At 39.3% G+C, this 24,325-nt stretch overlaps 1 non-coding gene across 1 annotated transcript; it reads right to left on the reverse strand.

Moving 5' to 3' along the window:
* Positions 1-22,666: 22,666 nt before the first annotated feature.
* LOC116274368 lies at positions 22,667-22,769 on the reverse strand. The gene has a single exon (XR_004182994.1). It is a non-coding gene; the product is annotated as a small nucleolar RNA U13 (small nucleolar RNA).
* Between the last annotated feature and the right edge of the window lie 1,556 nt (positions 22,770-24,325).

The raw sequence follows: 24,325 nt of genomic DNA on the forward strand, positions 1-24,325 counted from the left end.
CCCACCATGAATAAGCACTCAATTTATATGTTACCAGTATGGGTCTGATTGTATATATTTTTTGAAATAGTTGGGGGAAAACCGCCTGTTTATATACTACTGGGAATTGTTACGCAGATCTTTGGGGTGTCAATTTTCTGGCTGGAAATCTTCATGGCTGGTGGTGACTTTGCCCAAGTTCTTTTCCTGCATCAGGAAGAATGAGGTACACAGACAAGCGAAGGGTGGACAAGACAAAGATGAGCTTTAGTAAGTGTTTATTAAGTGTCAGCACAGCTCAGAGGAGACCTGCAGTGGGTAGATCCTCTCTGTAGGCAGGTCATCCAGTTGAGTGTTAGCTTTCAGCAGAGAAGAGGCCCTGGAGAGGGCAGCTCCTCTCTGCTACTGGTTGTCTGGACATCTGCTGCTCTCAGCAGACAGGAGGCCCTGGAGAGAGTTGCTCCTCTCTCCAGCCAGTAGTCCCAATGCCTCTGTGGGTCTCTGAAGCTCTCAGCAGAGAGGGTAGTTCCTCTCTGCAGCCTATCCTCCTGTTGTCTCCTGCTATCAACAGGGAGGGTAGCTCCTCTCCTACTATCAGCAGAGAGGGTAACTATTCTCTATAGTTGACCATCCTGTTCAGTTCTTTCTTCATTCTCTGCCCTGCTCTGGCTGAGCCCAGGGCTTTTATGGGCCTTGGAGGAGGAAAGTGCATGCTAATTGGTCCATGGGAAGCAATGGGTGGGCTTCCCATGAGTTCCACCTCTGGTCTTCAGGACTGGCAGCCCAGCCAACAGGCTTCAGGCCTGCCCTGGTCTGAAGGCAGGGCTTCACTGGGGATCCACCCCCTCTGCTCGGGAGCTTATCTGCCTCCCTTGGCCATCCATGGCACCCAGGCTGCTAGTGCTGAGGGCTCCTGCAGGCCAGTGCTCAGCCACCCTCAGCACACCTCTCAGCTCCCCCTCCCACACTGTTTGGTGCCCAAAGAATGGAGGGAGCCTAAGTAGCAGGGGGCTGGCCTGTCAATGCTGCTTTGAGTGTGCACACACCCAGCCAGGTTGTGACAGCACTTGGGCTTGGCCCCAACCCTGCTCTGAGATCTGAGTGGGCACTGGGAGTAGGGAGAGGCCAGGCAATGGGAACAGGCACCTCTGAGCCTGCAAGGGCAATGGGGAGCCTTTCCATGCCCCCCAAGAGGGCAGGGATGCTTGGGTCTGCAGCACTGGTTTGGGCAGCTGCAGCTGTGCCCAGGGGGATGGGGCTCCTGCTTGCTCTGTGGAGCAGGAGACCCAGATCACAGCTATGACTTGGGCAGCTCTCCTGCCACTCAATGGAGCATGGTACCTGGCTGTGCCCCCTTGTGGCCTGGGGTGGGGTCTCCAGGGCTTTGCTGGGTCTGGCCCTGGCACTCAGGGGTTGAGCTCCATCGCTGTGGCTCCCAGGGTGGTGGGCTTGGGGAGATGAAAGGGGCCTGCTTCTCCACACCTGTGGGTATTTCTCATCAGGTGGGATGAGAGACTGAGAAAAGAAATAAGACACAGAGACAAAGTATAGAGAAACATCAGTGAGCCCAGGGGACCGGGACACTCAGCATGCGAGGACCTGCACTGGCGCTGGTCTTTGAGTTCCCTCAGTATTTATTGATCATCACTTTTACTATCTTGGTGAGGGGAGTGTAGCAGGGCAACAGGTGGGGAGAAGGTCAGCAGGGAAACATGTGAGCAAACGAATCTGTATCATGAATAAGTTCAAAGAAAAGTACTGTGTCTAGATCTTCACGTAGGCCAGATTTAGGTTTCACTTTATACAAACATCTCAGTGTAGCAAAGAGTAACAGAGGAGTATTGCTGCCAGCATATCTTGCCACCGGCCACAGGGTGGTTTTCTCCTATCTTAGAATGGAATGAATGGGAATGGTCGGTTTTACACCTAGACGTTCCATTCCCAGGGATGAGCAGGAGACCAAAGCCTTCCTCTTATCTCAACTGCAAAGAGGCCTCCCTCTTTCACTACTCCTCCTCAGCACAGAGCTTTACAGGTGTCGGGCTGGGGGATGTAAGGTCTTTCCTTTCCCATGAGGGCATATCTTAGGCTGTCTCAGTGGAGGGAAACCTTGGACAATACCCAGGCTTTCTTGGGCAGAGGTCCCTGCAGCTTTCCACAGTGCATTGTGCCCGTGTTTAATAAAGAATGGAAAATGGCAATGACTTCTGCCAGGCATACTGCCTGCAAACATATTGTTAACAAGGCACATCCTGCATAGCCCTAAATCCCTTAAACTTTGATTTAATACAGCACATGTTTCTGTGAGCTCAGGATTGGGGCTAAAGTTATAGATTAACAGCATCTCAAAGCAAAACAATTTTTCTTAATACAGATCAAAATGGAGTTTCTTATGTCCTCCTTTTCTACATAAACATAGTAACAATCTGATCTTCCTTTCTTTTCCCCACAGGGGGAGGGGGTTGGAAGGTAGGGAAGTGCTGTTTGCCTCCTCCCTGTGCCTTCTGTGCAGTCGTGGTGTGATGGCAGTGGCTGTATCAGATGGCCGGTAGCTGCCATCAGGATCATCTAGCAGAGTGGGAAATTCTTGAATTAGAAGACAGGTAAGGATTGCTGGAATGATGCCTGGAGTAGGCAAGAGCAGGTGGATAATAGTGTGCCTTATACAGGGTCACATAAAGTTCATCTACAATGACATATAGAAGCCCGACACAGTGGCACATGCCTGTAGCCCTAGCTACTCAGGAGGCTGAGGTGGGAGCATCACTTGGGCCTAGGAGGTTGAGGCTACAGTGAGCCATGATTGTGCCACTACACTCTAGCCTGCAGGACAGAGAGAGACCCTGTCTTTAAATAAATATATATAGCAGCATATGGAAAGGAACAATGTGTGGGCACACATGCTAGTGTATGGGCTGGTGTGGTACTGGAAGTCTGTGCCAGTTTTCTTCTGAGTACTTCATTTTTTCTGTGCAAAGTAAAACTCTCATGAACTAAGAGTGAAGATCAAGGAGGGGAAGACATAAAATAAAATAAAATAAAATGTTGAAAGTAAAAGTTTGGAAAATATAAATAATGCCAACCTAACTCAAAGGAAGCTGGTATAGCAGTACTAATATCAGACAAAGTAGACCTTAAGTTAAAAACCATTACTAGCTATAGAGAGGGATATTTTTGTAATACCAGAAGGACCAACCTATTAGGAAAATGCAGCAATTCTAAACTTTTATCGACTTAGTAACTTAACCTGAAATAATATGAATTTTAAAATTACAGAATAGGCCAGGCGCGGTGGCTCAGGCCTGTAATTCCAGCACTTTGGGAGGCCGAGGTGGGCGGATCACAAGGTCAGGAGATCGAGACCATCCTGGCTAACACAGTGAAACCCCTTCTCTACTAAAAATGCAAAAAATTAGCCGGGCGTGGTGGCGGGCGCCTGTAGTCCCAGCTACTTGGGAGGCTGAGACAGGAGAATGGCCTGAACCCGGGAGGCGGAGCTTGCAGTGAGCTAAGAATGCACCACTGCACTCCAGCCTGGGCGACAGACCGAGACTCTGTCTCAAAAAAAAAAAAAAAAAAAAAAAAAATTGCAGAATATAAAAGAGAAATAAATGAATTCATATTCTTAGTAGGAGACTTTAACACAACTCCCTCTGTAGCTTCAAGAGCATATAGAAAAAAATAAGGATTTAGAATATTTGAACAACATGAATAACAAACTTGGCCTGATTGGTATACATAAAGTACTACACCCAATAACTCGAAAAGAGACAATCATATCAAGTGCACATGAATCATTTATCAAAATGAACATTTCTGATCATGGTAGAAATTAACTATAAACAAAAACAAAAAGAAAACTGAAAAATGATCATATGTTTAAAAAGGAAGCAATACACTTCTGAATAATACATGTCAAAAAAATCAAAAATTGTAAACTAAAAAATAATAAAAATGCTATTTATCAAAACTTATGATACATAAAGCCATGTTTAGACTAAAATTTATAACCTTAAATATATATGGTAGAAATCGAGAAAGGCTGAAAATTGATGATCTAATCATCCATTTCGAGAAGATGGAAAATGATCATAAAATTGAGTCTAAAGAAATAGAAGGAAGGAAATAATAAAGTTAAGAATAGAAATCAATGAAACAGAAAACAAGCGTAAGATACAAGTAATCAACAACCCAAAGCTGATTCTTTACATTGAATTACAAGGCTGACTTGCTGTGCTAGTACTTATACTTTCTAAGTATTTAAAATGCTAAATATGCTGCTTCCTCAATTCAAAACATGAGTAATTGTCTTTACAATTTCTATACTTAATATTTAAATTTTCACAAATTTAAAATGTGCATACTCATTAAGAAAACAATTATGCACCCCAAATAATACTGGATTTTTTTTCCCATGAAAATATTCTCAGCATGCCGATTTGTTTTTTGTTTGTCTTTTGAGTACCAGCACCATCAGTCAGGTTGCCATCAGATCGCGTTTAAGACTGATGGAACATGGTGACGTCCTTTGTAGTTGCCCTATCAATGACTCTGAACATAAAGGAAAAGTTAGTTACAGTACCTATTCCCTCAAACTTGAGTCACTGTATTCCTAAATTTCAAATAAAATTATAGTCTGTAACCCTCATACAGTGACTACATACTGAATTAAGTTTGCATTTCATTGGCTATTAAGATATATACAGTATCTTAATGACAGGGATACATTCTGATAAATACACTGTTAGGTGATTTGGTCATTGTGTGAACATCATAGAGTATACTTATTACAAACCTAGATGGTATAGCCTACTACATACCGAGGCTATGTGGTATAGCCTATTCCTCCCAGGCTATAAATCTGATCAGCATGTTACTGAAATACTGTGGACAATTGTAACATAATGGTAAGTATTTGTGTATCCAAACATTCTAAACATGGAAATGGTAATCAGTTGTGCAGTATGATGGCAATGATGTCACTAGGTGGTAGGAGTTTTTCAGCTCTTTTATGATCTTATGGGACCACCATCATTGATTGTCTTCCCATCCACTGGCTAAAGACTTCAACAGAATTTCTAATACTTTCCTTTCTTGCCCCTGACTTATTGGAGCACACAGCTCTAAATAATATTAGGATAACTGATTGGCTTCTGCAAATCTCAAGGATATATCAATATCTGAATCTATTCATAGCATATTACTACTGGTAATTTGTTCAATGTGAGGAATTGGAATGCGTCATGCACAATTGGTGTATAACAGAACTGTATTTTATCCTTTTTGTAACATGCCTTATTTCCAGCATGTCATGATCCTAACTTTTTTAGTTCTTAATCTTATAGGGCAACAAAGACAGCAAAAAAATGAAACCATTTGGGTGGTCTCTCAAACACTGACCTCAGAGCTGGTCCCAGAATTTGGGTGTCCACATCATGAAAAAATAAACACATGTCATCATTGTTGACACTAATTATGTACTTCACTTGCAACTCCTCAGAAGAAAAGCCAAGAATAAAATTGTTGTAAAGAACAGGCTCTTTCTCATCACTTGGGGTGGCCTCTTTAGGTCAGGGTTGAGGTCCAGTTCCAGTGCAGTGTGAGATAGTGCACATGGCCAATGCTTGTGTTGTTTCTAACATGTGCAGAAGGAAGAGGAGAGAATATCCTGGGACATTTATCATCCATGACTCATCCACAAATCTTTTTTGCAAAAGTTAAGAGAAAGTGAAATATGCTAAAAATATGGAAAAGGAGGCGCAATGACAGTATTCAGAATTTTCTTCCACACACAAAATTACCTGTGAGAGACCATCATTTAACATAATATTATATACAATGAGATTTTTAAATTATTGACTGTTTTATTTTGAGACAGGGTCTCGCTCTGTTGTCTAGGCTGGAGTGCAGTGATGTGATCTCAGCTCACTACAGACTCAAACTCCCAGGCTCAAGCAATCCTCCCACCTTGGCCTCCCAAGTAGCTGAGACTACAAGCACATGCCACCATGCCCAGCTAAGTTTTGTATTTTTGGTAAAGACTGGGTTTCACCATGTTGCCCAGGCTGGCCTTGAACTCCTGAGCTCAAGTGATCCACCTGCCTTGGCCTCCCAAAGTGCTAGGATTATAGGCGTGGGAGTCTGTGTCCAACAGATTATCGATTTTTTAAACACTACACTTAGACTACCAAAAATGGGGTATTGGTCAGTCATAAGCAGGCCAATTTAGCTCTCATATATTCTACTACATCAGATTTATTAGTAACAAAATTAATATTTAGACTTCCATATCGTGCCAGCTGCATGGGTTTATAATCTAACTAATCACACAGGGTTCCATACTTTAAAAATCCCTTGAATTGGCATAATGCTCTGCTGTCATTATCTTGAATTTCTTAATGGCCATTAAACAAGGGGACTCACATATTCATTTTCACACTGGGATCTACAAACTATCACAGCATTCCTGCCATTGATACCATTCATTAGCTTTTATTTCTCACCTTGTTCTATTTACATGGGGCAGAGTGATGCTATTTATTGAGTAGCTCTTCAAAATCCCAGTTTATTAAATCATATGAAGGATAACATTATTTAGTGATAAAAGGCACAGTTTGTGGAATTTACGTCATATATGTCATAAACCTAGTTATAGCATGTAATATGGAAACTAAACATATTGAATTGAACTGTCAGCAAAACAAGGAAAATGTAGTGAAAATAACATGATAGTTAAAGGCTTTAACATACTTCTTTTAGACTAGGATGGTTTCAATAGCCAAAAACATTAAGCAAAAACATAGAGGAACCAGTTTCCTTCCAATAGAAATTTACATTTTTCTATATTGTCTATGGAAAATAATCAGTTGTGTGCTTACTCACAAAGAAAATTTTAAAAGCTAAAAAAGAGGGATTTTATAGCTTACATTTGAGTATAATCCAATAAAATTAGAAGCAAATAATGAATGAGGCTCTCACCAAAATCTTAACTATGTGAATATAAAGAAGCAGGCTACTAGAGAATTCTTGAATCAAAGGGGAACTCAAACTGGAAATTATATCAAGGGAGCAATAAATAGGAACACCCTAATTTTGAAAAACAATGGGAGTCAGAAGAAAATTTTTAGCTGTGAGTGACTTCATTTTTAAGGAAGAAAGACCAAACAAAAAAGGCTTTACAAAAAATACATTTTATCCATGTTTTGGCTTTATACCTATAAAATCTAAAAACTGTAGAGAAAAATCAAAATAAATCATAAAAGTATTCCTAAATTAATACCTTTTTTCTGTCTAGTAATAAACAACCAAAAATTGATATGGAAAAATATTCCATTCCCAATAATGATAAAAACCTATTTTAGAAAACATAGAAGTAAATATAACAATATAGACACAGGATTATATGAATAAAATTATAAAAACATATTAAAGTACATTAAAATATATAAACAAATGGAAAGAAATAATGTTCTTGGACATAAAGATTACATTTAATAAAAATAAATTATCTCAATATTGATACATAGACTTTATGCAATCTCAGTTAGAATCCAAGTTGTTTTGTAGGTTGGTGGTGGCAGGTGTAGTTAAAATAATCTTCAATTTCTAAAGAAGAATACTTGAAGATGTTCAAGAAAAGTTTCTAAAAGAACATTTTGGGAAAATATTATTCTTACCAGATAATAGGATGTAGTATAAAACTATAATAATCAGCTTGGTAGAATAAAATAAATATGCCATATATAGACACCAGTGCACATTAAAACATTTAATGTATGCCAAAGATAGTCATTTAATTTTTTAGGAAACACAGGATTTTAATAAATGACTCTGGGACAAGTAACCATACTGTATTAGTTTATTTGTATAACGCTATGAAAAAACATGTGAGACTGGGTAATATAAAGAAAAGGAAGTTTAATGGACTTGCAGTTCCACATGGCTGGGGAGGCCTCACGATCATGGCGGAAGGTAAAGGAGGAGCAAAGGCACATTTTACATGGCAGCAGGCAAGAGAGAAGAATGAGTGCCCAGCAAAGGGTGAAGCCCCTTATAAAACCATCAGATCTCATGAGAATTTACTGTCATGAGAACAAGATGGTGGAAACTTCCCCCATGACTCAATTATCTTCACCTAGTCCCTTCCATGACCCAGGGGGATTATGGGAACTACAATTTAAGATGAGTTTTGGGTGGGGATACAGCCAAAGCATATTATATCACCACTGACCCTTCCCAAATGTTTTTACAATTTAAAACACAATTATGCCCTTCCAAAAGTCCCCCAAAGTCTTAACTTATTCTGGCATTAACTTAAATGTTCAAGTTTGAAGTCTTATTTGGAACAAGGCAAGTCCCTTTTGCCTATGACCCTAGAAAATTAAAAACAAGTTAGTTACTTTCTAGATACAATGTGGTACAAGCATTGGGTAAATGCACCCATTCCAAATGGGAGAAATTGGCTTAACGAAGGGGCTACAGGTCCCATGCAAGTCAAAAATCCAATATGGCACTTATTAAACTTTAAAGTTTTAAAAACATTTTCTTTGAGTTTATGTCTTACATTCAGGTTACACTGATGCAAGAGGTGGTCTTTCACAGCCTTGGGAAGCTCCACCCCTGTGGCTCTGCAGGGTACAGCCACCCTCCTGGCTGCTTTCATAGGCTGCTTTGAGTGTTTATGACTTTTTCAGGTGCACAGTGCAAATTGTTGATGGATTTACCATTTTGGGGTCTGGAGCACAGTGGCCCTTTTATCACAGCTCCACTAGGCCATGTCCCAGTGGGGACTCTGTGTGGCGGTTCCAACTCCATTTCCCTTCTGCACTGCCCTAGCAGAGGTTCTCCATGAAGGCTCTGCCCCTGCAGCAAACTTCTGCCTGGACATCCAGGCATTTCCATACATTCTCTGAAATGTAGTCAGTGGTTTTCAAATTTTGATTCTTTACTTCTGTGAACCTGCAGGCTCAACAACACGTGTAAGCCACCAAGGGTTGGGACTCACATCCTTTAGAGCAATAGCCTGAGCTTTACGTTGGCCCCTTTTAGCTATGGCTGGGATGTGGGGCACCATATCCCAAGACTGCACAAAGCAGCCAGGCCCTGGGCTCAGCACACAAAACCATTTTCTCCCCCTAGGCATTTTGACCTGTGATAGGAGGGGCTGCCATGCAGACCTTTGACATGCCCTGGAGACATTTTACCCATTGTTTTTGTGGTTAACATTTGGCTTCTTGTGACTTATACAAATTTCTGCAGCTAGCCTGAATTTCTCCTTAGAAAATGTGTTTTTTTCCTATTGCATTGTTAGGCTGCAAATTTTCTGAAATTTTTTCTTTGCTTTCCTTTTCAACATAGTTTCCAATTCCAAATCATATCTTTGTGAATAAATAAAACTGAATGCTTTTAAGAGCACCTAAGTCACTGCTTGAATGCTTTGCTGCTTAGAAATTTTTTCTGCCAGATACCCTAAATTATCTCTTTTAAGTTTAAAGTTCCACAGATTTTTAGGATGGGGCAAATTGCTGCCAGTCTCTTTGCTAAAGCATAGGAAGAATTTCCTTTGCTCCAGTTCCCAATAAGTTTTTCATTTTCATTTGAGATCATCTTAGCCTGGATTTTATTGTCCATATTACTATTAGCATTTTGGTTAAAGCCATTTAACAAGTCCTTAGGAAGTTTTAAACTTTTCTACATTTTCTTCTTCTTCTTCTTCTTCTTTTTTTTTTTTTTTTTTGAGCCCTTGAAACTGTTTTAAACCTCTGCCTGTTACTCATTCCAAAGTTGCTTCCACATTTTGGGGTATTTTAATAGCAGTGCCCTACTCCTGGTACTATTTACTGTACTAGTTCATTTTTATACTGCTATGAAGAAATATTCAAGACTGGGTAATTTATAAAGAAAGAGAGGTTTAATGAACTTATAGTTCCACATAGCTGGGGAGGCCTCACAATCATGGCATAAGGTGAAGGAGGAACAAAGTCACGACTTATATGGCAGCAGGCAAGAGAGAAGAATGAGTGCCCAGCAAAGGTGAAAGCCCCTGTAAAACCATCAGATCTTCTGAAAACTTACTATCATGAGAACAGAATAGGGGAAACTGCCCCCATGATTTAATTATCTCCACTTGGTTCCTCCCCTGCCATGACACATGGGGATTATGGGAATTACAGTTTAAGATGAGATTTGAGTGTGGACACAGCCATTTCATACCTTTTGAAAAAAATACAATTGGATACTTATTTTTCCAATATAAAATTTAAAAATTAAGGTGAATTAAAGAATTAAATGGGAAAATGAATAATACAAATCTTGTAAGAAAGCCTAGGAGACCTAACATCAGTCTATAGATGATGAAGTGCTTATATACTGGGAGCTGAAACAGAACAAAAACTAACGTATTTTTAATAAAAATGAAGTAACAATGGATTTAAAGAAAATAATTACAACATATATTAAGACAAAGTGGTAGCTATACTAAAAATGGAGAAGTAAAAGACATAAAATAGAAAAAGTCAGCAAGAAATATGTATTTTAACAAATGGGAAACCTAGGTATCTCACAAATATGAAAAGATGTGAAAAGATGATCAAATTTACAGGTAGTGAAATACAGATTAAAGTAACAATGAATATTATTGCACACTTACCAAGCTGGCAAAGGTGTAATAAATAGGTCTCTCTCCAAAGTGGAAATGTGTGTTGCCACTGCTTTTCTAAAAGCAACTTAGAAATATCTGTTGAAATTTAAAAATTAATGCACATGCTTTGATTTAATACCCCTTCAGGGACTCTATGCTGTGTAAGTCAAGCTTGTAGTATACAATGACGTGTTGTAAGAAAGTCTATTGTACTCTTATTAATAGTGGGAAAAGAATAAATAAATAGATGAAAGCATAAGGAATGACCATCAATTGGAGAATTACAGTATAAATTAGGCCACATTCATGCTATATGATATTTATTAAGAAGAATAAATCAGAGCTAAATAGTTGAATTGAAGTGATATTCATGACATATATATTATTGTGTAAAACATATAACATGGGTGGTTATACAGGTATTCGTATACAATAATTTTTGTAAAAGAAAAATAAGAAAAAATATATGCATCTTACAGTCAATAAATGTCTGTATATGATTCTATGAACATACAGAAACGAAGAAGTGGAAGGATACATACTAAGTTGTTATGAATGAGAAAATATATGTGGAGTGGAGGAGGCAGGTTATGAGTATGAAGAGAAGGAAAAAAATGAAAACCAAAAATGCAAAGAAAGGCTGTATTTGAAATAACAATCTGCTTATGAGTATGGCCTGTAGCTTCATCCACATTGCTGCAAAGGACAGTTCTTTTTTATGGTTTTGTAGTGTTCTGTGGTATGTATGTACCACATCTTCTTTATAAAATCACCATTCCTGAGAAGCCAGATTGATTCTATGTATTTGCTATTGTGAATAGCACAGCAACGAACATACGAGTGCATGTGTCTTTTTGGGATAAGTATCCATTTCCTTTGGGTATATACCCAGTAATGGGATACTGGGTCAAATGGTAGTTCTAGTTTAAGTTCTTTGAGAAATCTCCAAACTTCTTTCCACAGTGGCTGAACTAATTTACATTCCCACCAACAGTGTATAAGCATTGCCTTTTCTCTTCATCCTTGCCAGCATCTGTTGTAATATCTCATACTATCATTTATAATGGGAACTAACCATTGAGCACAATGGACATAAACATGGGAACAATAAACACTGCAGACTATCAGAAGAGGGGAGGGAGAGCAGGGAGCATGGGTTGAAAAACTGCCTATTGGATACTATGCTTACTAAGTTGTATACCCATGTAACAAACCTGCACATGTACCCCCTGTATCTAAAATAAAAGTTGAAATTAAAAAATCAAATCTGCATGATGCATTAATGTAAAGGTATACATATATATACACAAATATACAAATTTGTATACAAATATACAAATGAAATTTAAAGTTTAAAAAATAGAAGACAAGAGCCTACTGCTTAATGCAGATCTCCCAAGAGAACTTCCAACTGAAGGCAGAGCACGGCGTAAGTGCACCTGGGATCCCAGCTACTGGACCCACCCTCAGGCTTTTACCTGTCTCATTTTCTTTTTCTAACTATTTTAGTTTCAACATAACCTGGTTTGAATTTCTACAGATGGGTAGGAGATGGAAGAACCTCCAGGAAGCTGGAAATGGTATGAATACAAAAAGGCATAAAGTGCTTCACGATTTTGGAGTTTCCTTTTGGGATGATGAAATGTTTTAGAACTACATAGAGGGGATGATTGTACAACATTGTGAATGTACTAAAGGTCAATGAATTGCACACTTTTCAAAAGTTAATGTATGTTAAGTAAATTTTATCTTAATTTTAAAAAGGCATGAAGAATGTTACAGACATATATATATACTAGAGTGCAATTTTCTGAACGTAGTTCAAGAGTCACAGCCACTTGGAGGCTTATGCCAAGCATATGGACACAGATGTGAAGTCATCTGCTTTAACTGTATCCTTATTTACCTTTGAAATACAGTCTTGCATCTCCCAAAGAAGATGCTATCCAAAGATAGCTCATGTTCATTGACATGAACTGTGGGCCAGTGACTAAAATGGACCCATTTGTGATTCTAGGTTAATATTTCCCACAGTTTCATCCATATCATTCAAAACTATACCATCTGGGAAAATAAGACTATATATCTCAACTATAAGTCTTGGGAGACACTATGTACCAGGAACTAGGAATCATACAACATGGATGTATCAACCTTCAGAAGCAACATACCCTCTCTGGGCCTCAGTCTCAAATAGTACCTGGTCACCTGAATAAATGTTTAGCCTATTAGAGTAAAAAAATGTACAGACTACTGGATTAACTAATTAATCTTGTCTGATGTAATTTGGAGTCAGATATCTGTGCTGGCCCTTCCTCCTGGCCATTTTCTTCTTAGCAAAAACAGCACAGGGTCCATGCATTAAGGTCCTGGCTTTGGTCTCTATTTTATCTCATCACCAAATTCAGAGGCATAGACATCATCAACAGACTCTTCCACCCAAAACCCAGTCTCTTCCTCTCTCTGCCTGTGTGCACAGGACTGGCACCATGGGAAGCTCTCTGGAACTTAGGTCTTCTAGTTCAAGATTTGTGCTTCGGCACCCCTGGTGGTCAAATATCCCATGGAGTATCCTTTGGGAATAAGTTCAAAGGTCAGAGGTGTGTGTGTGTGTCCAGTGTGTGACAAAGAACTCATACTCATGACCACTGATGCTTTACCAAAATGACTATGATCCTAATACAGTAAAGAATAAACTCCCCACAGCACCTGTAGAAATTTATGCTCAGAATTGTCATCTTCCATTTATATAGACTCCTTAGCTATCTTATTTCAGATCAGAATCCACATTTTTATTTACGAACTCTTTTTACCCACTGAATTCAATGTCGTTAGCTGACCATTCTTTTTTTTTTTTTTTTTTTTTTTTTTTTTTGAGACAGAGTCTCGCTCTGTCGCCCAGGCTGGAGTGCAATGGCCGGATCTCAGCTCACTGCAAGCTCCGCCTCCCGGGTTCCCGCCATTCTCCTGCCTCAGCCTCCCGAGTAGCTGGGACTACAGGCGCCGCCACCTCGCCTGGCTAATTTTTTGTGTTTTTAGTAGAGACGGGGTTTCGCCGTGTTAGCCAGGATGGTCTCGATCTCCTGATCTTGTGATCCGCCTGTCTCGGCCTCCCAAAGTGCTGGGATTACAGGCTTGAGCCACCGCGCCCGGCCTAGCTGACCATTCTTAAACCAATAACCGGAGAAGATGAATGATTGCCTCCCAGAATAGTGTCTTCAGCACTACTCACCTACTAGCCAACTGGATAGTCTTCCTTCCCACCACTGAATTAACATAAAATTAATCCATCTACTCCTACACAAGCACTACAGGTGCCATCAAGATACTTCCTTGTTCCCAATTTCTACCCATTATCTCCAACACAGATGATTTTCCTGGGAAATTCCTTGTTACAAATCAATTTGCTACAGTAATGCTTTCAGCAAGAAAAAGTACCTCTTGCAAGTTAATTACAAGGGGAAATCTAGTACAAATGGAAAATTAAATACGTTTTATCGATTTCTTCATTCCAGTCCCTGGATTTTCCTCTTTTCCCCACTGTTTTTGTCCCGTTGAACTCCCTAATACAGTTTTGATTCCAATAGTTTAAACCCTTTCTTTCCATAGTTTGTACGCCTTTGCTTTCATTTGCTTTCACCACATTCAGTCTACATCCTGCCAATTCTACAACCATTTATACCGTCTGGCTTCTCCATCCCTACATCTGAGTTTCTGGGTGCTTCTGGAAAAAGTAACACAAAAGCACAGATTTATGTCATTACTACTCATGAGAGTTTATCTCTGGCTCATTTCCATCATTGGAATTGAAGGTGGGATCTTGGCCAAAAGAGGTGCATTTAAACTGAGGTTAAGGAAGAGCAGAAATCAAGACCCCTATGAAGGAAGGTAGTTTGTAGAGAAGAGACTAGGACAGGCAAGAGCAGAGAGATCACATGGAAAGAGAGAGAGAGAGGCAGCCTCTGACATTCCAGTTTCGTTATATTGCTCTAGTTGAGTTCCCGTTTCTTGAGGTATCTTGAGACGATTTTTGTTCCCTGAAAACAAATGATTCCTCACTAAATATGGCCTACCCTTCCAGATAACTTGGTTTCCACACTTGCCAGACTGGCCATGCCCAAGTTCACCCTGCTGGAAAATACAGTCTCCATTGGCTACCATTTTCTCAACTAACTAATGTGTTTGCATTGTGATGTAACTTTTAATATTTAAATGTGTAAATATTTTAAACGTGCGAGTATTTTCTCCTTGGATTGCAAGTTTTAGATTGTATTCTTCATTTCTTTTTATAACCTTGGATCCCAGAACTTTATGATCATGTGTAGATGATCTCTAGATACTTGCTGAATGAACAAACAAGTAAATGTCTCATTCTTCAATAGTCTCTAGAAAGATGATAATAGCAAGAAGCTCTGGAGTCTTTGAGCACTCAGAAAGCGTCAGCAATAAGAGATGGGGAAGCCCCAATAACAGAAATACTGAATACTGGTGGTGTGTCCTCTTCAAGGAGGACTAGGAGAATGGACCAACAGAGTGAGCCACTCCCGAGGCCTGAACACAAGGCAGGCGGGAATGGTCTTTCCGCACTCCAGGTGTCCCCCTTCTGACCTCTCGTTGACATTCAGAGAGTACCGAAATAGAATTTAGCAGAAATATCTAATTGTATTTACATTTTAAAGACGGGGGAAGTATATTAGCAGAGTCAAACATTGTTTTACCAGTAACCTTAATAACTGCCATCTAAAAGGCATGACATTCGTTTATTCTGTTTTTGTTTGCTTTGCTTATTTCTGGAGCTGTGGTTTCTCTTTAGAATAGCTTCAGGTGGAAACATGTGAATACTTCTGAGTTATTAAAACAACCACCACAGTCTTCACATTCAAATGTGGCAAATATAAAAGGTGACTCCTATTTCACCAAGCTGTGAAAATAGTATTTGGGGGAGAAAATAAGAGGAAAGAAGCCTCTACGCACTTGCAAGAAATGCCTAAAAGTGGTCCAACCCTTTGCTCTTGAAAGTGTTGGCATCTAAAGAGAAACTTTCATGGAGCCACACCTTCATCTGGCTAAATATATGGTTTTAAGACACTAAGCTACTCATTTACAGGTTTCTGCTTAAAATTTCAACTACATGTTAAGCACAAAATTTTGTGGTTCATGAGTTAACAAGTTGCCACCAAAGAAAATATTGCGCCATAGGGTGTTCCTCTTGCGATGCTTAGAAACATCAGGTTGTAGTGATCCCCCCCACCCAAAAAGTGACCCTTTGGATTTGAAAGCCTTTGGTTTGCTAATGATTGGTTTCAGCCTGCAGTGTTCCACAGACTGTTTTGTTCTGTTTCTATGGTCTGTGAATGATACTCCTCAAGGGATGGTGGCTGATATGTTTTTCATTTTTCCTCCCTAATTTTCTCACTATAATATTTAATTAGCCAAAAGGCAGCATATTTATAGAAATAATAAAACAGAGGAGAAAATGCTTTAATTATATGAATAATGTGTTATATTTAGAGATATATACATATATACATACACACATATATATTTAAAGAACACTTTGTACAGTTATTTTTCCTTAGGATATGATTACAGTAAACTTAAGCGTATGTGTAAGATGAACAAAGTCTAGAGATCTAATACAAAACACGAGGACTAAAAGTAATAAAATTGTACTGTATTTGCAATTCATGCTTTAAAAAAGAAAGTGAACTGACATATAAACAACCAATCCTTTGAGATGTCCCAAGATAAAAGAAATACACGTATGCAAAAATTTGAAAGTAATGTTTAATGTTACATTTAAGTAATTTAATATCCAAGAAGCAAAATATACTGAGGATCTACAATAGCAAATACTCTATATGCACTAACTTATTTCTCCTCAAGACCTTAAAATAGGTATCATCATCCCCATTTTACACATGCAGAAAGTAAGGCTCAGAGAAGCAAAAGTGAGTATTAATTCTAATGAAAAAATGTGCAAATAGATCAACAGGTTTCTAATTTTGCCATTTCCTCTTTCAGCATGATTTAAAGGTGACAATGCAGTGAAAATTAGTGACGCAACATTTTGAATGACAAGACTAATGCTCTCTAGTCCATTTTGGTTTCTAAATTCCTTAATAAAAATTCCAAACCAGAAGCCAACGAACACTTCGCTCCAGGAGAACAAAGGAAATGGTAATGTACTCCAAAAGGCTATAGAACTATAAAAATTAGCTGTGACAAATAATGTGTGAGAAAAATGTTTTTTAGAGCCATTCTGTAAATTGTGTTGTAGATAACAAAATTAAATACAAAAGTTAACTTAATTTAAATTGAGCATAGTATTGTGTCTTACTGTGATTAATAAAAGTTTCCAATTAACAGGTGCTATCAGTAAGAATTAGCCACCTAAGTAAATAAAATGTAAATTCTTAGGGCCCAAGTTATTTTTCTTGGTTACACCTAGAATGCTTTATGTACTTCCCATATTGTCAAAAGTTAAAACAAGAAGTGAGATCTTCATTCTCACACAAATTTGCAGCAGATATATTTTGCAAACTCAAACTACAGTTCTGGCAATGTTTTTCAGATCTCACTGCAAGTATAAAGGAAATTTGTATATTTCCAAATTCACTTAACACACAGGAAATTCGTTTAACTAAAGCAATTAAGGAGCTTCCATCTAACTTTCAATTGGAAGTGTTTAATCTGCAATGCAATGAAATAATATAAAAGACAACTATCAACAAAAGAATCTAACAGAATTTCACAAATGCCTTCCAAATGATTAATGTGCTCAATTAAAATCACATGTTCATGGACTAATATCAATATTTTGCAGAACCTATCAGTGTAAAAAGACGTTTTCAAAGATGAGATATATAAAATCTAATTTCATTAACAGATGTACCTTTGCAATCAATTTTCGTGATAGAGAACACTAACTTTGAACATATTATAACCTCTAAAGGAAAGAAGTACACTCTTTATTTCAGAAAGTAAACAACAAAGGCATTGACATTGATTTGGAGATTCAGAGATAATTTCTTGTTCTCAATAACATTGATCATGAGATAAATGCACATCAAAACTACAATGAGATATCATCTCACCCCAGTTAAAATGGCTTTTATCCAAAAGATAGGCAATAGCAAATGCTGACCAGAAAGGGGACACTTGTATTCTGTTGGGGAGAATGTAAATTAGTACAGCCACTATGGAGAACGGTATGGAACTTCCTCAAAATACTAAAAATAGAACTACCATATGATCTAGCAACCCTACTGCTAGATATATACTCCAAAGAAAGAAAATCAGCATATTGAAGAGATATATGTACTCCCATGTTTATTGCAGCATTATTCACAATAGCCAAGATTTGGAAGCAACCTCATTGTCCACTGAAAAACAAATGGGAAGAAAATGTGGTACATATACACAATGGAGTACTATTCAGCCATAAAAAAGAATGAGATACTGTCATTTGCAACAACATGGGTGGAACTTAATATGGTGGAGGACATTATATTAAGTGGATAAAATAACCCAGGCACAGAAAGACAGACTTCACATGTTTTCACTCATTTTGTGGAAGCTAAAAATTAAAACAATTGAGCTCATAAAGATAAAGAGTAAAATGATGATTACAAGAGGCTGGGAAGGGTAGTGGGGACTTGGAGGTAAATTGGGGATGGTTAATGAGTACAAAAGTATAGGTAGATAGAATGAATAATATTTAGTATTTGTTAGCACAACGGGGTGATTACAGTCAATAATAATTTATTGTACATTTTAAAATAATTCAAGACATAGACATGGGCAAAGACTTCATGTCTAAAACACCAAAAGCAATGGCAACAAAAGCCAAAATTGACAAATGGGATCTAATTAAACTAAAGAGCTTCTGCACAGCAAAAGAAACTACTATCAGAGTGAACAGGCAACCTACAGAATGGGAGAAAATGTTTGCAATCTATCCATCTGACAAAGGACTAATATCCAGAATCTACAAATAACTTAAACACACTTACAAGAAAAAAACAAACAACCCAATCAAAAAGTGGGCAAAGGACATGAACAGACACTTCTCAAAAGAAGACATTTATGCAGCCAACAGACATACGAAAAAATGCTCATCATCACTGGTCATTAGAGAAATGCAAATCAAATCCACAATGAGATACCGTCTCACACCAGTTAGAAGGGCGATCATTAAAAAGTCAGGAAACAACAGATGCTGGACAAGATGTGGAGAAATAGGAATACTTTTATACTGTTGGTGGGAGTGTAAATTAGTTCAACCATTGTGGAATACAGTGTAGTAATTCCTCAAGGACCTAGAACTAGAAATACCATTTGACCCAGCAATCCCATTACTGGGCATATACCCAAAGGATCATAAATCATTCTACTATAAAGACACATGCACCCATATGTTTAATGCGGCACTATTCACAATAGCAAAGACATGGAAGCAACGCAAATGCCCATCAATGATAGACTGGATAAAGAAATTGTGGCACATATACACCATGGAATACTATGCAGTCATAAAAACGAATGAGTTCATGTCCTTTGTAGGGACATGGATGAAGCTGGAAACCATCCTTCTCGGCAAACTATCACAAGAACCAAACACCGCATGTTCTCACTCATAAGTGGTAGTTGAACAACGAGAACACATGGACACAGGGAGGGGAACATCACACACTGGGGCCTATCAGGTAGTGAGGGACTAGGGGAGGGATAGCATTAGGAGAAATACCTAATGTAGGTGACAGGTTGAGGGTGCAGCAAACCACCATGACCTGTGAATACCTCTATAACAAACCTGTGCAGTCTGCACATATACCCCAGAACTTAAAGTATAATTTAAAAAAAAAGTATAATAGAAATGTTTGTAACACAAAGAAATGATAAATGCTTGAGGTGATGGATAGCCCTTTTACCCTCATGTGATTATTACACATTGTATGCCTGTATCAAAATATCTCATGTACTCTGTAGATATACACACCTACTATGTACCCACAAAAATTAAAAGAGAAAAAATTTTAAAGAAAATTTCTTATCCAGTCTGAAATCTTTGTTCTTGTTTGTTCTTTAATTAAAGTGGTTAGTCCATTAATAAATAATATAACTACTAATATATCAGGTTTATAACTACCCTTTTCTTGTTTTCTATTTGCCCCTCTTGTTCTGTTTTCCTAACTTTTTTTCTTGCCGTCACTTGAATCCATCAAGTATTTTTTATCATTCCATTTTTCTCATCTGTAAGTGTGCTGGTTACACATATCTAATATCTTCTAAGTGGCCGCACAGTGTGACTCCTTGACTTATTAAAATGTGCAAATTTTGCTCCTTACCATACAATATTAAGACCTTAGAATACTTTAAATTCATTTATTTCTTGTTTATCTTTCATAATGTGTACTTTATTCTATACATATTTTGAACTCTGCCAGAAATTATTAATATTATTGTTATTACTATGTATAGTCAATATTAGACGTATTGTATTTTATACTTTCCATTGCTCTTCATTGCTTCCTATATTTTCACGTTTCCATCTCAGCTATTTATCCTTTTTCTTTTTTTAACTTTTATTGTAAGTTTAGTAGTGTAAGTGCAGGTTGGTTACATAGGTAAAGTTGTGTCATGGGGGTTTGTTGTGCAGATTACTTAATCACCCAGGTATTAAGCCTAGTACCCATTAGTTACTTTTCCTGAACCTCCCCCTCCTCTCATCCTCCACCCTCGAATAGGCCCGAGTGTGTGTTGTCCCTTCTATGTGTCCATGTGTTCTCATTATTTAGCTCCCACTTACAAGTGAGAACATGCAGTATTTGTTTTCTGTTCCTGTGTTAGTTTGCCAAGAACCTTATCCTTCTTCTTAAAGAACTTCCTTTTTTTTTTTAGTGCAGGCCCGATGGTGACAAATTCTCTCACTTTTCGTGTGTCTGGAATGTCTTTATTTCATCTTCACTTTTGAAGAATACTCCTCTCAACAGAATTTGAAGTTAGCAGTTATTTCCTTTTAGTACTTTAAAGATAGATGTCATTTATTATTCCTGTAGTTGTTTCTATCATCACTGTTGAGAAATCATTGTCAGCCTTACTGTTGCTCCTAATGTATCTTTAATCCTCTGATTTTAAGATTATATCTTTGTCTTTGGTTTTCATGGTTTTACTACGATATATCTTGGTGAGATTTTCTTTATATTTAATACAGCTTGGAATTTGCACATTTTTTGAATATGTGGCTTTATGTCTTTTGTCAGTTTGAGAATTTTATCAGAGATTTTCTCTTCAACCATTGCTTCTACTTTATTCTCTCTCTTCCTTTCCTTTCAGGACTTCAACTACACACATGTAAGAAATTTCTATCAGTCTCTCTATATACCTTATGTTCTTTTCTGCAGCCTATCCCTTTTTCTCATGGTATTTCAATCTAGTTACTTACTATGAATCTACATTCCTTTTCACGAATACTCTCTTCAACTGCAACCATTCTATTGTTAAACCCGTCTACTGCGATCTTAATTTTAGCTATTGTGTTTTTGGTTCTTGAGTTTTCATTTTATTCTTTTCTATATATATTTGTCCTCTGATATAAAATTATTTATATTTTCTGGATTATATTAATAATAGTTGGTTTAAATCCATTTATTATGACGCAATATCTGGGCCACTTATAAGTCTAGTCCCGTTCTCTAATCTTTCCCTTGGTCCTCCTTCTTGGGATGACTTGGGATGACTGGTACATTTGTTTAATTATTAGACATTGTTTAGGAAAAAATGAGGATGCTATAAAGGCTGTCATATTCTCCCAGAGTGGAGGCAAATGAGACAGTCAAATTGCATAAGGAAAGAAGATTTATTCTGGATGTAGAAATTATAACACACTTCATTCCTGGGCTAAACTGCCATTTTTGAGAGGTCTTCAGCGTTTAACTTAAAAATCCGAAATAATATAACATTCTGCTCTGCTCTTCTTTTCTCTCGGTGCATACATCAGCGCATCTCCAGACAGATTCACATTCTCTTTACAGAAGAATGTTCAAGTGGGTAATGGGCTCTACAAGGTGAACACCCAGATCCTTCCTTTGGGACTGAGTCACCTATTTGCTCAGTTGTCGGGAGTGTTGCTTTCTGAGAGCTCATAGCTGAGTTCCTCTGCAGGAATTGCCAAAGGAAATAGCCGCACCCAAAATTACACTCACTACCAGGAGCAGCCCACATCCCAAGACTGGTCAACCATTAGTACAAAGACTTCATCCCCTTGCCTTAATTCAGGGCAAGTCTCAAGGGCCATTACTGCTTCGGAGCTCCCTGTGGAATCGGCTGAGGCCTCTGTTGCAACTGAGTCACAGCTCAACTTCTCCATCTGCCTTCCTACTTCCCTCCTTCACTTCCTCCTGCTTCCCTCCCCCACTTAGAGGTATTATATTACTCCTGAAAGCATTCCCCCCTCTACATCCTACATGGACGTCTCCATCTGGGGAGGGGTGGGAGCATCCAGGTGGGGGCATCTGCACATTTTTTTTTTTTTTTTTTTTTGAGACAAGAGTCTTACTCTGTCACCCAGGCTGGAATGCAGTGGCTCAATCTCAGCTCACTGCAACCTCCACTTCCCCGGTTCAAGCAATTCTCCTGCCTCAGCCTCCTGAGTAACTGAGACTACAGGTGTGCACCACCACACCCAGCTAGTTTTTGTATTTTTAGTAGAGATGGGGTTTCACCATGTAGACCAAGATGGTCTCGATCTCTTGCCCTTGTGATCTACCCACCTTGGCCTCCCAAAGTGCTGGGATTACAGGCGTCAGCCACCATGTCAGCCTCTGCACGTTTTAAATCTATTTCCACTAATCGTCCCACTGCCCACACCTGCTCTTCACGTCTTGATTTTGAACTCAGCTTCTTCAGGATTTCCCAAAATGAATGCTGCTAATGCTTGTTTACTTTTTTTTTGGTTTTGTTTTCTATTCAAATAAATCCTATCTGATTTCAGTCCTCTAGGAATTCTTTAGAATTTTTGATCCACCAATGTCCCTTTTTCCCTCACATCAGACAGGTAATGTGCCAACATGGTAATAAGGTTTGAGGAAGGCACATTTTACAAATGAGTGTAAAACACAATCATCATGCTTACAAACCACAAGAGGGTCTCATGACACCTTTATACAGCATCCTTTTTTTAAAAACTGCTTACATTTTCGTGAAATTATGTCCAGAATTGGTGGGTTCTTGGTCTCGTTGACTTCAAGAATGAAGCCACAGACCCTCGTGGTGAGTGTTACAGTTCTTAAAGATGGTATGTCCAGAGTTTTTTCCCTCAGATGTTCAGATGTGTCCGCAGTTTCTTCCTTCTGGTGGGTTCGTGGTCTCCACTTCAGGAGTGAAGTTGTAGACCCTCACGGTGAGTGTTACAGCTCTTAAAAGCAGCCCGTCTGGAGTTGTTCATTCTTCCCGCTGCGTTCATGGTCTGGTTGACTTCAAGAGTGAAGCTGCAGACTTTGAGGTCAGTGTTACAGCTCACAAAGGCCACGTGGACCCAAAGAGTGAGCAGCAGCAAGATTTATAATAAATAAGGAACGAGCAAAGCTTCCACTGTGCCACAGCAGGTTGCTGCCGGCTGAGGCAGCCTGCTTTTATTCCCTTATCTGGCCCCACCCACATCCTGCTGATTGGCCCACTTTGACAGAGTGCTGATTGGTGTATTTACAAACCCGGAGCTAGACACAGAGTGCTGATTGGTGCATTTAGGATCCCTTAGATAGACATAAAGGTTCTCCAAGTCCCCAGTAGACTCAGGAGCCCAGCTGGCTTCACCTAGTAGATCCCGCACTCGGGCTGCAGGCAGAGCTGCCTGCCAGTCCGGAGCTGTGCCTGCACTCCTCAGCTCTTGGGCCGTCAATGGGACCTTATGCCAGGGAGCGGTGCCCATCAGGGAGGCTCGGGCGGCACCGGACGCCATCCTGGAGGGGGAGACTCTGGCCCTGCAGGAGGCCACCGCCGAGGGGGAGGCTCAGACATGGCAGGCTGCAGGTCCCGAGCCCTGCCTGGCAGGGAGGCGGCTGAGGCCCGGTGAGAATTCCAGCCTGGTGCATGCGGGCCAGCAGTGCTGGGGGACCCAGTGCAACCTCCGCAGGTGCTGGCCAGGTTGCTAAGTCCCTCACTGCCCTGGGCCGGCAGCAACGGCCGGTCGCTCCGCATGTGGGCTCGAGCCCGCACCTGTGCCCGCTGTAACTCATGCTGGCCTGTGAGCGCCAAGCGCAACCCTGGTTCCCACTGGTGCCTCTCTCCCTCCACACCTCCCCGCAAGCAGAGGGAGCCGGCTCTGGCCTCAGCCAGCCCAGAGAGGGGCTCCCACAGTGCAGTGGTGGGCTGAAGGGCTCCTCTAGCACCACCAGAGTGGATGCTGAGGCAAAGGAGGCGCCGAGAGTGAGGGCTGCTAGCACATTGTCACCTCTCAAAATGTTATAAAGAAATACAGAAGACAAATGCATCGGGTCCATCAGCAGAGATCAATGTAATCAGGCTACTATCTTGAGTTAGAATCTCCTTTTCCTGTGAATTTTTTCCTTCAAACTTAGAGGTTTTGTAGCAATACCAAAAGGATCTACAGAGTTTCAGTTTCAGACAAAGGACTTATTACATACATACTTGAAGGTATTGTTTTTTTACATTTCATTTGACTGATGTTTTGAATTATGTTATCTT

This window comes from Papio anubis, chromosome 3 (genome assembly GCF_008728515.1).
Source record: "Papio anubis isolate 15944 chromosome 3, Panubis1.0, whole genome shotgun sequence".
NCBI lineage: Eukaryota > Metazoa > Chordata > Mammalia > Primates > Cercopithecidae > Papio > Papio anubis.